The 16,595-nt window shown below is 44.4% G+C and overlaps 1 protein-coding gene across 3 annotated transcripts in view; it reads left to right on the top strand.

The window, feature by feature from the left end:
• Positions 1-16,595, top strand: part of SYBU (syntabulin) — a 167,724-nt gene that overhangs the window by 53,380 nt on the left and 97,749 nt on the right. The gene's annotated exons all lie outside the window — the stretch shown is intronic.

Here is a 16,595-nt window from a genome sequence, read left to right as displayed (position 1 = left end):
GCGATTAAAGGGACCGAGTAATGATAATTCCAGAGAAGGGAAATAAAGGGGATTATTACAGGCCACTCACAATTAGGACCGTAATGCGTTATTTGATATGGGGCTCTCAATTGACCAAGGTGACGTGACACTGACACAGTGCTTATGAAATGAGGGGGAAAAATGTGAAAAGAGCTCGGGTAGTTGGTGCTGCGATGCGCTTTCAGTTTCTCGTTATTGAATAACACGCAAATCAGTAATGTATCGACACATCTCCTGATTTCTTCGGATATCTTGACATGGGATCGTGCCAGCTTGTAGATCCAACAATCACGGACTTTTTATGCCCCCGGTTCCTACAAACGGTGATTTTGAGTAAGCGATGCCGCGGCAGCGCGTGTGTACACCCATCAGCAGGCGCGCAACACCAGGGGCGGATTGGCAAGGCGGGCATTCGGGCATGGGCCGAAGGGCCGGTGCCTCAGAGCCCTCTGTGGGCCGTTTTTTTCTCCCCTGTCCCAGCCCACAGAGAGTGGACTAGGAAAAGGGGAGAAAAAAAACGGCCCACAGAGTGCATGGAGACAGACAGAGAAAATGAAAGCAGCCTCGCCGGACGATTGTCAGCTGTGGGGCCTCTCCTCCACCCCTGCCCTGCCAAGCAATCAAGCTGAGGCTGGGCTGGGGAGGGGTGATTGCAAGAATCGGCCTCCCTTGGTGGCCAGGTGTTTCTCAGGCCTTTCAGCCATTTTCCCCTCGGCCCCCCTGGGGCCCATGCAGCCCAGAAACGGTGTTAGTCTTAACACCTCACCCACAGCCCTTCACATTCAGGGCATAGTGGGTGACGAAGAATGGGTCTTGCTGTGGGGGCCAGGTGATGTTTGGAATTTTTTTATTTAATTTATTTATGCGATTTTATATAGCGCGGACCTTACCCGAAGGTGTCAGAGCGCTTCACACTAGGAACAGCAATAATACATGAGGAGAAAAATTACAAGTGGACAAATTACAAAAGCAAACGTTAAGTTACATGAATCAAAAGTGACAATGGTGAGCAACCAAAATACATGAGGTAGCAATCGGTACATTACAGGAGGAAAAGGTGATATGTGTGCAGGTTACAAAAGCGTACAAAGTACAAGTAGATGCATAATACTGCAATAAATGGCAGACACTCCAGCACAAGAACAAACGTTACGTAGGCAATGGTGGCACTTGTGCAAGTATCTAAAGCAAACAAAAGTGAGAGGTAGCATACAGTGTGATACCATTGAAAAGTGACTTGTGCAAGTTACAAAAGGGTACCATACACAGGTACAAGGGTAATACTACAATAAATGGTAAACACTCAAACTGCCAGAACACACTGGGAAGGCACTTCCCATGCTCCAGCTTCACCTCAGCCACCCCCCTGGCTACCTTGGATGACCCAGAAAGCTGTGTTTTGTGCTCCCCTGCCAGGACATTTTCCCGAGGCCTGGAGGGCTGATTAATTTACTAATTGCAGGGGCCTTACCTCTGTTCATGTGCTCCTGAGCTGAAGGTCTAGGGAGGGCTAAGTAGGTTAGTAATAGCAGGGGCTATGCTGCTTTTCAGGTGCTCCTGTGCTGGAGGGCTGGAATAATTTTGTGACAGAAAGGGGCCTTGCTATTTATTTTAGTTGCTCAGCGTGTGGGCCATTGTCACCTTGGCCCTGTGTCCTGTGCAAGAACAGTATCCTCCCACTTTCATTCCTTGTCTGTGCAAATGGTGTTTCATGAAAGGGCACGCACCTTGAATGTGGGCCACGCCCCTTAAATATGGGCCACGCCTCTTGAATGTGGGCCACTTTTTTCGTCAGTGCCCGGGCCGAATTGTGATCCCAATCCGACCCTGCGCAACACCCATTGAGCTCAAGGAGCTTCAGCCACCCCCCCCTCCCCCCCCCCCCCCCCGTCGTGTGTGTCAGCCCGGGCGAAGACAACTTCGCGGGCTGGCGTGCATCTAATTGCAGCCGCACCCGAGTACTTAACAGGTCTTTAAAAGACCATTAAGTTGTAAATGAGGCTTTTAGTTGTAAATAAGGCTTTTGTTGTGGTTTCACCCCTTCTTACAGCCACTCTGTCTTAAGTTCGGAAAAATTAGCCCCCCCCCCCCCCCCCCCCCCCCCCCCCAATATTTTTCAGTCATCAACATGTGGAGGGCCGGAGGGCCGAGGGAACACGGGCATTCTGTTCCTGTCCGCGGAAACACAGCGCAGTTCCGCGAAATGGTGCGGACCACGGTAGAGATTCGTGCTGTGCAATAATATCAAATTTTACAGCTCAGAGTGAAGCAGCTTTTAACTTTCTGACAGCAATGACGATTCCCCACAAACCCCTTACTGCCACCCCCAAGAAAAAGCATGTCAAAAACTCCAGTTCAAAAAGAGCCACACATTACTGAAACATAGGTTTTCAAATGATAATTTAGACAGAATGAATCAGGAATGTTTTCTTTCTCTCAGCAATACGTCGTGGTAAAAGGCCAGAACAGCAGGCCAGTGAGTGCTGCCCAGAACAGAAAACCACAGACTACCCGCCCTGGGCGGATCCGTCTGCATCCCTCTTGCTGCCTGTGGCATGCTGACATTTTTTCTTGGAATCATTGTATAGTTCACCAAGCCTGGCTGCGTCTCCCAGAGCCGCAAGTGCAGTGTGCAAAGAGCAGCCTTGAAACACTGCTTAAACCAGCAGGCGCGCCTCCTCTCCTTGCTGTATACTTATATGTCCACCCATCGCTCTGCAGTCTCTCTCCCTCTCCTTCACTTTTCTCTCCATCTCTGATGCTCTTTCTCGCCTCCCCGCCCTCCCTCTCTCTAGAATCACATCTGCCCGCTGAAGGTAATCCCGTGGAACTGGGGGAAGTGACAGAAGCGCCACCAGGAGTCCTGGCTTCCAAAACCGGCCTCCGAGGGCCAATCGGGGAAATGGCCGGTGGAATTGATGGCCTGTCTGGCCAGGATATGGGGGATTTAACGCTTAGAACACCGGTTTCATGATCAGGCAGAGGAGAAGAGGGTATCAAATCAGTGCAAAATTGTCCTGTAAATCTTTTTTTAATGTTTTTTTGGGGGGGTTCTCAACATGTTTGACAGTGAGCAAGTCCCCATTTTGAGTGTGCGTTCATTACACATCGGAGAGGAAATAAATGAGCATAACTGACTTGAAATGAATCGCAACCCACTACCCCTTTTAATTTCTTTCCACGTGAAAAAACCTTCACAAAAGTTTAATAGCCAAGTTAATTGCATAGCACATTCAAATGCAGTGACACACCTTTAACTGCCAAGTTACTGTTTTGTGTACCTTCTTTACTTCTACTTACACATTAACTCTGTGCAGGTTTTCGATTGGGCTTATCCTTTGTGTGTGTTCCTTTCCATAATTTCTTCTTTTTCGTCACCTACAGGCATACTCTTTATTTATTCACCGGCTTTTTTATTATTTCACTTCCCGCAACACAACAAGTAACATTACACATACAACAAGCCAGGAGTTTTGGCTTTGCAGGGCTGGCCTTAGTCATGTGCAAGCTGTGCACCTGCACAGGGCCACCAAACCCCAGGGGCCACCACACCAATATATATCCTTAATATATTTATCCTCTGAGGATGGATACATATTTGTGTGGGGGCCCCTGGCAGGGATTTGGCGGCCTCGGCTCAGTTCCACTTCTAAACACCCTGACCCCCCCACCCCCGCCCCCCCTCTTTACTGGCCTCCGCGCTCTGCCCCACCCGGACCCCCTCTTCCGGGGTCCCCTACCTACGCTCCCTGCCCAGGGCCACCATGACCCTAGAGCCGCCCCTGGGCTTTGTCAATGGTTGTAACTTGTATAAGATAAATAAGCAACAACTATGGCTTTGTTGTATAGAATATTGAACATTCTACTCGCTATTGTGAGCGTAAGGCTAGAGCGGACGATGTTCGAGCTGAGGAAACAGGTTCGAGCCTGATGTCCTGTGATCCGAAAAATGAATATGTGCTTGTGTAATGTAACTGGTGCTCATGTAAAGCACTCCAAGTTTGCGCTATAAAAACCTGGAAAACGAGTCTCTGTGAGGTTACATCACAGGCAGTTATGGGCTGTACTATTGCAGAGTTAAGGTTTGTTTTTTTCACCCTGAGAGTAAAAATGGAGAGCCTGATAGGGACCGGTTTCGGCACCTGCTTTAAAAAACTGCCGGTGCTGAGCAACGGCAGAAAAACAGTGCATAGAAGCGTTGGTGTAAAACATAATATACACTGTTAGCTCCTAGAAAAAAAACGAAAACTCAAAGCAACCACCAAGCACATGCATTGCTAAACTAATGCCATAACAAAGAGGAATAACAGAAAGAATAATACCATGGACAAAGACCGGGCTCCTTTTAAATCAAGATAGATTTCAATAGACCACATTATCTAAATAGCATCCTTTATTTGTTTCTAAGGGTCCTGCATAGAATTGACTTGCATTTAGGTAGTAGCAAATACCATTTAGATAGCAATATTGTACATTTGGACATGTTTTCGTTTTATTACATAGGACATTAGACTAACTGAGCAAAATTCAAAAAAACAATGTGGTACTAAATGGTATGGGTGAACAAGCTGTTGTATGAAGGGCAAGGACCGAGAGAGCAATTTAGCAACTCAATACAGTATAGCACAAGTCGCATACAATAAGACAGTGTAACAAGCAACTCCTAGCTGAAGGTTGGCTTAAAAGATGGACATATTAGCACTATTAGTTAAATCTTTAAGTTTCAAGAGGCCGCCTTTTTCGTTTGTTTTGTTTCAAACTCCTTTAGTTTTGATTGGTTCTGATAATCCTTAAGTGAGTTATAGTGTGTTGGTCCAAGAACGTGGAAGGACCAGAAACAGGACAATGCCCAGAGCACTGTTGTTGCAGTTAGGATATTGTAGGAACTGGGTTATGATTGAGGGCGATGAAACCCTGCTCAAGCAGCAACCACAATTCTTGTCAAGATGAAACACAAGCAAACCCTAAATCAACCTGTGCTTATCCCTCTGGTAGCTTGGAACAAAAGCAGTGATGCCTAACTACTTAGAGGCAATATGTAAAGTAGTTAAGCAGCACTCAAACAGTAATAAAGTGAAAACACAACACAAGAAAAATTGCACACTAATGTAGAAAAATAGGGACAAATGTAATAAATTATTTAAAATCAAAACAAAAACTCCAATGAGTAGAACTGGAGATTTGCAATTTCAAAGATTTAAGGTAAGTAGATTGCCAAAAAGTTCAAACCACCACACACTGTTATCTTGTCGGGAGAGACTGGTTGATAGTCACCAGTTCAGGCTGACCACAATGTAGCATGGGGTGGATACAGGTAACAGGTTAGTCCCTCTGAAATAGTTGCCTTCAAAATTCCAGCACAAAGAGTTCCATTTGTGGTGGACTGTTCGCGAGGAGCAGTGAGAGCATTGCAGATGGTTGTTGATGTAGCAAGAATAGCAGGCTGGGCATCACGGACAGATATAACCGTAGCAGGGAGATCCTGTCAGGCGTTGCAGGCTTTCATGCTGGAGAGTCGCATTGGCAGTCACTGTGGCATGTTGATGCTGTAGCAAGAAGTTCAGATTTTGAGTTGCCGGGCATTGCTGGTAGTCGCTGTGTCATAGACTTAGATACCCTGGAGCTTCCCGTTGGTGGGCAGCAAGATCATGCCGTAAACAGGCCTGTTCATAGTCTTGAAGAGTCCAAATTTCAGAAGTTCTCCTTTATTTGAAGTGGAGGTTAAACCAATGCCACACCAAGGGTCCAGGACCTAGAGGGCACCGCTTGGGGATTACAAACTCACTTCAACAGCAGGACTCGGGCAGGCCCATTGGCATGTACAGGAAACAGGCCTGCTGGGCAGATGCAGGGAGGACTCTGAAGCTGGTTATGTCCCTGTAGCTCAGAACAGGACGTCAGTCGTTTGACCTTTGGAGTCAAAGGTCAAACGACTGGAGGATTTTGAGTTCTATAAAAAATACTTTGGAGTCACTTCAGCGTGAAACGAAAGATGAAGGTCCAGTCTCATTCTCAACAAGTAGACAGTAGGCAGCACACCAGCAAAATATCAGGGGAGTAGTGTAGAAGTCTGTATGCCAGCAGAGATGTAACTCACTCCTTCTTCTGAGTCTTTTCAGAGGCACAGATGTGTCCTGAAGAGTTGGGTCTGAGGGACCAATATTTATACTTGGTGCAATCTTAGAAGTTGGAAAAGGCTCTGGAGGTTTCCACCCAAGAAATGTTTAGAATTTCCTGCCTCCCTGCCCTGGCCACAGCTTGTCTTGGGCACAAAGAACTAGTGTGAATCACTTTGTGAGAGTGCTGATGTAGAGGCTTTGTGATGAGTATGTGTGGTCGGTGACAACTCCTCACCCTTATGAAGTCCGAGATGGCCCATCCTGCCAATACATATTCCCCCTTGCCACACTGTCTGGGAGCAATACACAAAGACCAAATGCCAGCTACACCTAGTCATGTGACCCAGGATTCAGACTGCAGGCACCAAATGGTTAGGACAAGAAAATGTCAACTTTCTAAAAGTAGTATTTTCTGACCTGTGACTTAAAATCAATCCAACTTTACCATTAAATAGGGTTTTAAATTACAATTGTTTAGACACTAATTTTGACATTCCTACCTGCTACCAATTAGAAGTTATCACATATTAAATGCAATAAGGCAACCCAATGTTATCCCATGGGAGAGGTAGGGCTTGCAGTACTGAAAATGAATTAAAGAGTTTTTCTATACCAGGGCATGTAGAACTTAAAAGTAAGTGTCCAATTTTTTTAAATACACTGCACCCCGCCCTAAGGATGTTTAGCCCCTTCGAAGCTAATGACGAGCTGGGCTCGTCATGGCGCTTACCTGCCGTGCGCGGATGACAAGGCCAGCTCGTCATGATTTATGGTGTTTTATATTTTTTAGCGCAGGACGGGAAAACGCCTAGCAGCCATGTGGTTAAGGCCTATTCTAAGGAGAACTTATACAGATTAAAAGCCGCACAAACAGCCTGCAATGGCTGGCATTAGACATGTTGAAAAGGGTACTTAAGTGGGTGGCACAAGAAATGCTACATGTCCACTAGGAGTATTTAATTTATAGGCCCTGGGGGCGCGTAGTACCACTTTACTAGGAGCTTACCAGTACATTAAATGTGCAAATTGGGTCTAAGCCAATTTTACCATGTTTAAGGGAGAGAGCACAAGCAATTTAGCAAAGTGTGCAGAGTCCTTTAAAACAACAAAAACTAGTTCATAAAACAAATGAAGGTGATCAAATTGTGTATGACCCTGCAGAGAGGGCTAGTCAAACAGATGCCAATTAATCCTGGGATGAGTTACTTCACTTTCTGGGAGAATCTGAGTTAAAAAAAACACTGTACATTCACAGTGCTTAATTGGTAAAAATGCAAGTGCCAGGGCCCTTCTCAGGCAGCCACTACATCTTTCCCCACCCCTTCCACCTGACTTTATGTAACTGTATACATTTCTCTATATGGTTTGATACATTAAATACTGATTGTTAATAATTGTCTTGTGGGTCCTTTTCAAGATGGGTACAAAGGAATGCATGCACTGTAAGAAGTGCAGTACGTATGAGGTGAAAGAATAGATTCCTCCAATTGATTTTATTGTTGATGCTTATGTTGTTTATGGAACCCTGCCTCTTGGAGTAGTGGGCCTCACTCTTTAATTTTGAAGCTAATTACCATAAGCCAGCAGCTGCATCCTGTAAGTGCTTCTCTTTAATTAAGTGCTGCCAGAACAGGAATGAAGCCTTAGCCCTTTTGACAGGAAGACCTGGGGATTAGTAATTTGACTTCTCTCAGCCCAAAAAGGACAAATGAGAAGGGTCCAGGTACTTTATTAACTTGAAAGGAACCAAGATGAGACCTGCCCTACCATTCCGAAGAGTAATGGGTAATTTGGAGAAAAGAAGCCTTTTGTTCCATAGGCCCTCTGTAGCCAGTTTGGCACCAGCCCAGTTGGACAGAGAGCTGGCCCCAGAACCAGTTTGGAATAGCTGAGGAGAAGTTGCCCTTTTTCCTAAGCAGACTGGTACACACTTTCCCTTCAGGGTCAGAAATATTCTGCCATGATGGATTGGATTTGTCTCCTAGTAGTGTGGGAAAGTTTGCAGTAAGGCAAACAGGATGGGGAACATAATTGGGAGGGTTTGCCCTTGGTATCTTTTCCCTCAGTGATTAGTGAGTGTCCAGGACCCCCCTAGCCCAGTGGTTAATGAATTCTACAAAGTGGCACCTCGCCCACAGCTCATCAGAACTCTTGCTGGACATGCAGAAGAACAATAGAGTACTGGCGATGGCAGATCGTTGTCCCACCTTGCTGCCAAGACCTGGAACACCCTTCCCATCCACCTACGGCAGACCTGCTGACCTTCAGAAAACTCCTCAAGACCTGGCTTTTCGAGACGTAGCAGCTTTCCCCATCCCACCCCAGCGCCTTGAGACCCTCACGGGTGAGTAGTGCGCTTTACAAATGAAATGATTGATTGATTGATTGATTGATTTGAGACCTGTGAGGAGACCCGAAGGGCTGATCCTGCTCCCATTTGTACCAAGAAGTGGACTCCAATGGACAGTTGGCTTACCTCCTGTGTGGCTACAGAGACACAACAAACTGCAAGAGGTATTTTTCCTAAAGAGTCCTGTTGACCAGTATCAGCAGGAACTGGACTGGGCTCTGCTGGTGGCCTTTGCTGGTCCTGAGAGCCTTAAAAGTATAGAGAAGAGATGTTCAAGAATCTCAGAAAAGTTCATCTTTAGAAACTTTTGGGAATTCTAAGACCTCAGGAACTCCAGCGGCGCGTTGCAGCAACAGTAGCCAATTTCAAGAGGAATTCCTCAGACACAGCTCCAGGACTGCCCTGCTGGAGGAATTTGAGTTCTATAGAAAATACTGAGTCCAAAGGTAGACATTTTTACCTGGTGAAGGTGATAAAAGTGTCTGTCGGATGCAAGGACTTCAGCAGATGCAAAAATTGGATTTCTCCAGCTTGAAGCTTATCCCACCAAAATGAACAGATTCAGCATGAACTCAACCAGCCCCTCTCTAACTTTGAAAGGACTTTGTGGGATCAAGAGTGCAACCTTGCCTCTGACGGTTTTGACTTCTATTTCAGAGAATAAGTCATGAGGTATAAAATCTTGAACCCTCTCTTAATATCCAACCCATGTTCCATCGTGGTTGACCTTAAATTTCTCATCGGCCTCGGTCAACAACGAACAGCGACAACTGATTGGGGTTTTACTTTATCTTGGTGCTTTTTGCTCTAAATCTTTAAAACATCATACCCTTTATGCCCTTGTTATTATTATTTATTGAATTTCTGTTGTTTTGGTGTGATTTTTCTCATTACATTTTTCTCAGTTTTAACTATTTGGTTGTGTAATGGGTCAAAACTCTCGAAGCAAGTAAGATACAAAACAATTTATTTGTGGATACAAGATCACCCAAGACTGTAGCGACCACGACTGCCTCAGCCACTTGAATCACAGCTGACCACTCTCGGCCACCACGGGCACCCATTCAAAAGAAGACTGAATATAAACATGCGGCGGGACTCGGGACCATAAGAGTAATTACGCAAGGGAAGTTGTGAGTCACCCCGAGTGTCACACCACAGGTTGTGGGATTTTTATTGTGTTCTGTTTTGACTTTTGAATTGTTTTAATATTGCTAAATACTTTACACATTTTTCTAAATTAAGCCTGTCTGTTCTGTGCAATAGCTACACAGGGGTTGAACCTAGGTTTAAATTATTAGAAGTGTGTTTTACTTTGACAAGCTTGTGGTATTATGTTTTATGGTGAACTCACATCCACATTGATTAATATGCCACTTAAACAAAGTAACATGATTTTCCTTTATGCAGATTGCCTCCTCCGTTGTGCACAACATTCCACTTCTGCCACAACACTGGGGTGTGTGCAGCAATGACACCATCCATCACACCAAATCAGTTTTAATTCCCTCAGAGCTCCAATTACCTGCTCTTTCCTCAGTCTGACAATCCAGGGAGGAGCAGAAGAAACTAACGATTGACTGGGAGTGGTTCTGGTCCCCTCACAAAAAATAGTATTAAAGGGGTCGTCTACCGCATGATGTCACAACAGATCTCAAAACCCAAGCTGACATCAAACAAAGCAACATTCTTGAATGTCTATTGTTGGTGATTCTTAGAGATGCAGATGTTTTCTCAAAGATTGTCAATTGTCCTGAGGAATGCTACAGTTTTGCCAGCCTTGCAAGTTATCAATTTGTATTTAACATTGATGTACAACAGGTTCAAGCATTGTTGACCAAATAAAAACAACAAATACAGGAAATATCTCTTCTGTGAGAGAAAGTCAAGTGAGGGGCAGATAATTTAGTGAGATAGAAATCTTCTTTGATAGCATTTCAGTTAGATAGAAATTGTCACTTGCGTTATGCCGATAGAACTGGTAGCCACGTTTTCTGTGGATTAAATGCCACTAGTCAGCAGCCATGGCTAAAGCTTATGTTCTGCAAATAAACAGAATCATGATATCTTGCTCTAGTAATGGAAACCTGATGTCTGCAGCCAAAGTGAACATCTGTTGTATACAACCAGGATTGGAAGTCCAGTGTCCATCTTTAAGCGCCTTGATGCCCCTGGGCTAAGTTGCGCTCTACAAATTTTATGCATTCATTCATTCATTCATTCATTCATTCATTCATTCATTCATTCATTCATTCAGTGTCTCCAATCGGCATGAGAAGCATGGTGTCTCAGTTTAGTAACAGAGGCTAGTTCTGGTGCCCGGATGGCTGCCTGGCATATCCATTTAGAACCCTAACCCTGGTTTCGCCTCTTGGTAAGCCTAATGCCAGCGTGGAGCCTTCACCTTTTCCTCCTGATCTACCCTGGGTTAATAAACTTCTTCCCATCAGGTCATTTTAGAGGCATCCTTTTCTTTCGGAATGCTGCCAAAATGGTACCTGATACGATTTATTTCCACTCATTCTCTAAGAGTACAATTGGTAAGCCTACACACAACAAAGGGGTATTGTAACACCTTGCGGTTGAAATATAGCTAAAGCTCAGGCGCTATGGTAGCTGTCGCTGCCCGGTCAGGCAGTCCTACCAAATGATTTTGATTGAACTGGCTTTGTCTAAACTCATAAATGAGAAGATGCAATGATCAGTGAAGGTAATGTATTTGAATCCCCAAAAGCCATCACATGACACAGATCTACAGATCTACAGAATGTTTGATTGAACCAGTTGTGCGTGCTTGGTTTGCTAGCAGCAGCACAGGAGTCATGTATTCAGCAGTCAGGCTCCCTTTATTCACTTGCTATCAATGCAGTTCAAACATCAGCAGTGCCAGCATAATGCATCTGTGTTTGTTGTTCAGACACAAACAAGCGCAGATGATGCTGCACAGACAGAACCCTCCTCACTGAAAGGGGAAATTGTCACATGAGAACTTCCATTGTCCTACATATAATAGAGAGGAAGGGTGTCCCTGGCACTGTGAAAACTGCAAATCCTGAACCTAGATCAACTTTTCTTAATTAAATCCTATAAGTCTTTTGAGTCCAAGTCGACCAGTCATTACTCAAAACGCTAAAGTCAAATCAGCATCATCATAGCCATTTCCACTCACCGCATTTTGCCTCACCCTCCATATCATAATAAGTGAAAATCAACAACCACCACACAGCTATTAAACTAGTCACTCAACATATATCTGATTCCCCCTTCACTCCGCAGACACCGCCTTGTAGGCAGTGACCCTCGCAAACTGAATTTCCTATGCTCAGAGCTTATTCTAGAAAACTCCAAAGAATCCCATGACCCAAAGAACAACACAGATTCAAAACTTGTGTTATAAAAGCACATTCAGTTCCATTGCTACCTTTTGACATGCCAAAGTCTAATCTACTCAGAAATCAGTTGCGATTTCTGAGTAAAGCCCCATCCTTGTGATGTAGCATGCTCATGTGAGTGGGTTCTGGAGCAGTCAGAGCACACACAGAGACGGGTGTGCTTCAAGTTGCACTTGCGGCCACCCATTCTTCCCTCTTTCAATCAGTGCCCTCCACTCCTCAGGAGTAAGCTGGTCTGTCATTTCAATGCCACCTCCCAAAAGCCAGTGCAACCAAGATTCTTGTCCATCAGAAAAGATCAGCACTGAAGACGTGACACACAGCAAATGAACCACTGATATCAGCAAAAAGAGCAAGGCCAATTCCAGTCTTTCAAATTCAGCAACAGGTACTGCGATCACACCTTTACTCACTCATTTGAACAAGGATTCTACTAGAGTAGGACGACATGGTGTTGGATTCAGTGTGCATCAGTTTCCCCATTTTAATCAATAAAGGACTCAGACCAACAGACGAGACTCTAAATCCTGGGCTCAAATGGAAGACTCACATCTCTTATTCAGATGAGCACCAAGACAACTAGGAGTCAATGAAAGACACTGGTGCATGGTGTGGGAGAGCAAATAAAACCCCTACACTGCAGTATGAGGTAGTGCATCTGTGGGGTACTGGCGTATCAGATGTCCGGCCACAACATGCTCCCCTCTGCAGACACTCAAGGGATAAACTGAAGCACAGCCGACAAATAACACGAATAAAATATTGTGTGCAGTATCGACTCATTAACAAGCTACCCAGAATAATGGGTCTACACCGAGGATCGACCTTCAATTCCATTCTACTGCCGGCATTCTCTTCTTCGTGGTACAAGGCAAATAAATCTGTGCCTTACACTTCCAGCAAGGTAGAATCTTTTGCTTCAACAAAAATGTCTTCTTCTTTATGCTCCTGTTTTAAATTAGAAAGTCAGAGTAAGAAGGAAGGCTGAATTTGAAACAAAATCATGTTTTTTCTCAGTTTATAGCTGATGTTCTGGTTTGAAAGCTGATGTTCCTGTTTCAACTTTAAGAATAAAGTGGAACCATCTAATGTTCCACAGTGATTGCTGGAAATTCCATCTGCCATCCCTGGTGTAATGTTCGTGAACAAAGATCACAGCGATTGGTCCTGCCATGGCTACGTCCAGCTTGCGGATTTGCGCTACATGCTCTACAGGAGGCATTGAAATCACAACCAGCAGGTTGCGAGTCCTTGCCCTCCATGCAGAAGCAATTGCAGGCAACACTCAGATTCAACGCCATCCTTCTAGTGGGCAAAGCTGCACGCACTGCAATGTTTCACCAGAAATCACTGCCCACCACAGACATGAGGAAAGAGTGACCAGAGACCTGTGTCATGTCAAAGATGCCAACCTTGTGAAGCCTCCTGTTAGGGAGATCCACGTGAAACAAATGAAATCACACCACCCATCGGATAGTCTTCCACAAAACAAGAGGGAGTGATTCCAAACAGGACCGCCTTGTTATAAATCACTACTTTGTTTATGGAATATATATGAAGAAATGGAATCTTTACACAAAAAGAAACTGGGTCTACGCCTGTTCACTACTCCAGTCCAAAATTGATGTAATTGAAACTCACAGCAAAGCGAAAAAATATGTCTCACAACATTAACAAATGATCTCGAAGTTGTGTTTACGCGCACTTCATATTTGACATATTATAGTACACCATTTTTTAATAAGTAAAACTCTGCTTTAGTGAATAAATTCCACAGAATTATCCTGTAAAACCTGATTAGGAAAAATAAGTGCCAGACTCCAAAAATGTCTCATTCTGGATAGTGTATTATAGATTGTGTCCTTTTGATCCAACGTGTATTCATATAAATATCCTTTCATTGTCTTAAAGTCGGTTATCATCTGTATGTCCTAGATTCGGCAAGATGCACTGCCTCTCATGTAACAATGATGGCTGACGCATTTGAGAGGATAACAAGCGCCTTCTTCAGGATCAAGTGGAGATAATTGGGAAAGGGCCAGGGCTGTGCGTCACTGATGCAGCTCCAAAGACCTCCAAGCAGTTTGCCATGTCCAGGGTGAACCTGCATGCTGCTAGAAAGGTCCCAATCTGAGGCACTCCTCCGAAATACGACCTGCTGGCAAAACCGAGGAGCAGCCATTTCTAGGTTCCTAGCGACTGCTGAGTATGAATCCCTCCTGCTCCCTTTCCTTTCAGAAACCAGAAGCATCTGCTATTAGTAAAATATCTGAAGCTGCCAAGTTTACAGAGTAAAGAACAGAAATTGAAGGAGGCACACTACCACTGCAGCATCGCGCCCTAATTACACAGTGCTTTAATTGCACCGCATCCAAACTAAGAACATGTAATTTGTCTCCTCAGCCGGTATTTACAGGATCCATATCACACGAATTCTCCAAACACGCTTCCCAAATCCCTTGATTAGCACAGCCACAGTTCCAGCTCTCGAAGTCGGTTCCCCGGACACCTACACTCTGCTGGCCAGCGCCGTTAATGTGACCTCACGGAGCCCTTACATAATGAAACTCTTCCACACATTTCCCTCCTATACTCAATGCATAAAAACATACTTTTTGCTGTTGGTTTGATGTAGTAAATACTCCACCCACACCTGAATTCAGCACCACATTTGATCGCCAACTATGCATTTGCAATATCAGTCCATCCTCATGAACAAGAGGCGCATATGTTATCCTAGTTAGACAAATGCCTGTCAGGTTCCGCTTTAGTCAACCAATACCTGCTGAGGTGCACTTGAACCTGGTCCATTTACAGCAAACAATCTCAAGTCATGCATTTGAACAAAGTAAAAAAACTCTCACTCAAAAGTCCTTCCTAAATACTGGACAGTGGAAGGTGTTTCAATGCAGGGACACTGAAAGTACCATGCTCTACTAGGGGATGTCCATATTGGACCACTATTACCACCGCTTGTAGGTTTGTGAATTTGGAAGTGAAACAATATATTTGGATATAGCAATAGCTCTGGCACACCACCAATCTACCCTGGCTTCACTGTGGGACATGTTCAAATGTATTCAAGCCACATGGCCTACTGCTAAAATGCAGACAGTCAGCTCATCCTCAGCATAATGTAGTTCAAGGAAACATCACTGGTCCTTATTCCATACCTCCTGCTCCTCATAGTGAAGGGGATTTTAGATTCACCAATAACATTTCTGCAAAGTGATTCCTGATCAGCTGCAAAACTTACTCTGCAGCCCTTCAGCCGAGCAGAGCGCAGTTCTCGTGTTTAGAATTTTCCTTGATGCTTACTGTCTTCTGGGAGTCAATATGGTTAAGACAGTCAAGCTGAATGACCCCTAAATATTTAAAACGTGAGAACTCCCACAGTTTGACTAGTTTGACTCATAACTCAACTCAGAAAGATAAGGTCAGGGATTGGAAAACCACCAGAAGCTCGGATAAGGGGTCTCCGGTGGTGATGAAATCAGCATGAAGTAGAATCAAGACTAGGCAAGATTGGCATTCAGGACCCCGGCCTTCAAAAGCCCTGGCCACAAGATTCTGGCAAAACTTTGAACTCCATCACTTATTTTATTACAAATCAAGCAGGACGTAGACCGGTGACGTGCACCAGTTACATAAATGAATGTAATTTTATTAACAAGTCTGTTATGCCCTGCATAGTTCACTTATTTCTTGCAGATTATCTATCTTCCTGCTGCTCAGCCAGTGTGTGTGTTTAGAGTAAAATGTTGGGAATGCAGTGATGCGTGGAATGTTGGGTGTCTGTGTGAGTGAGGAATGACAGTTAGAGATGGGCTGAGCAGCAGGTAGGCTGCTCCTGGTGGGGTTTGGTGTCACCTGAAACTAAGGGCTTATATACTGGCTACCTACATCTTTAATATTCATCTAGATGATGTCTCTCTCTGTCCACCACCAATAATCTCCTATCTGGCCTTCAGGCCTTAGGTCTTGACCTAAAATGTCCACTTCCTACTCATGGGAAAGGCCATTTACTGGATCCTGTATTCAGTAACCTGCAAAATCTTACTTCAGGAGACCCTATCCCTCTACCCTGGACCGACCATTTTTTAGTTCCCCTGTTCTGGGTCACTAAAAATACGCGAGAGGCACCTCCCCTCAATGTAATATATGACCGAAAGTGGGGTAAGCTACCTTTGGATAAATGGCAAACCTCTTTAAAAGCCACTCAACCTGTAATAGGAACCAACATTGAAGAGGCAAATACCAACTTTAATATCTGGATCCAAAATACGTTGGACTCCATTCTCCCGAACGTTATCACACAGAAATGTGACAGGAAAAACACTACACCATGGTATAGTCCTCAACTAAGATTGTTAAAACAAACATGCCGTAGACTTCAAAGAACCTGGAGAGCTTCACCCTCGAAAGACACAAAAGATACATATAGACAAGCTATCAGGAGCTACAAAAAGGAGATAAATGAAACACAGGCTAAATAATAAATAGCCACTGCCGCTAATTCTCCCAAAGAGATCTTTCGAATAACGAAAACTCTGATTAATCCGACACAAACACCCCCTGCCAAAGAAGGAGCCCTGGAACGCTGTAACAAACTTGCAGCGTTCTTTAAAGAAAAAAATAGAGACGATATATAAAACCTTTCCCTCCAACCAAAATGATACAGATAGTCAGCATCTTACTAATTCAATCGGAGTG

The sequence above is a fragment of the Lissotriton vulgaris genome, chromosome 4_1 (genome assembly GCF_964263255.1).
Source record: "Lissotriton vulgaris chromosome 4_1, aLisVul1.2, whole genome shotgun sequence".
Classification (NCBI taxonomy): Eukaryota; Metazoa; Chordata; class Amphibia; order Caudata; family Salamandridae; genus Lissotriton; species Lissotriton vulgaris.
Note: the sequence above shows the minus strand (reverse complement) of the source record. Positions and strands in the feature narration are given on the sequence as shown.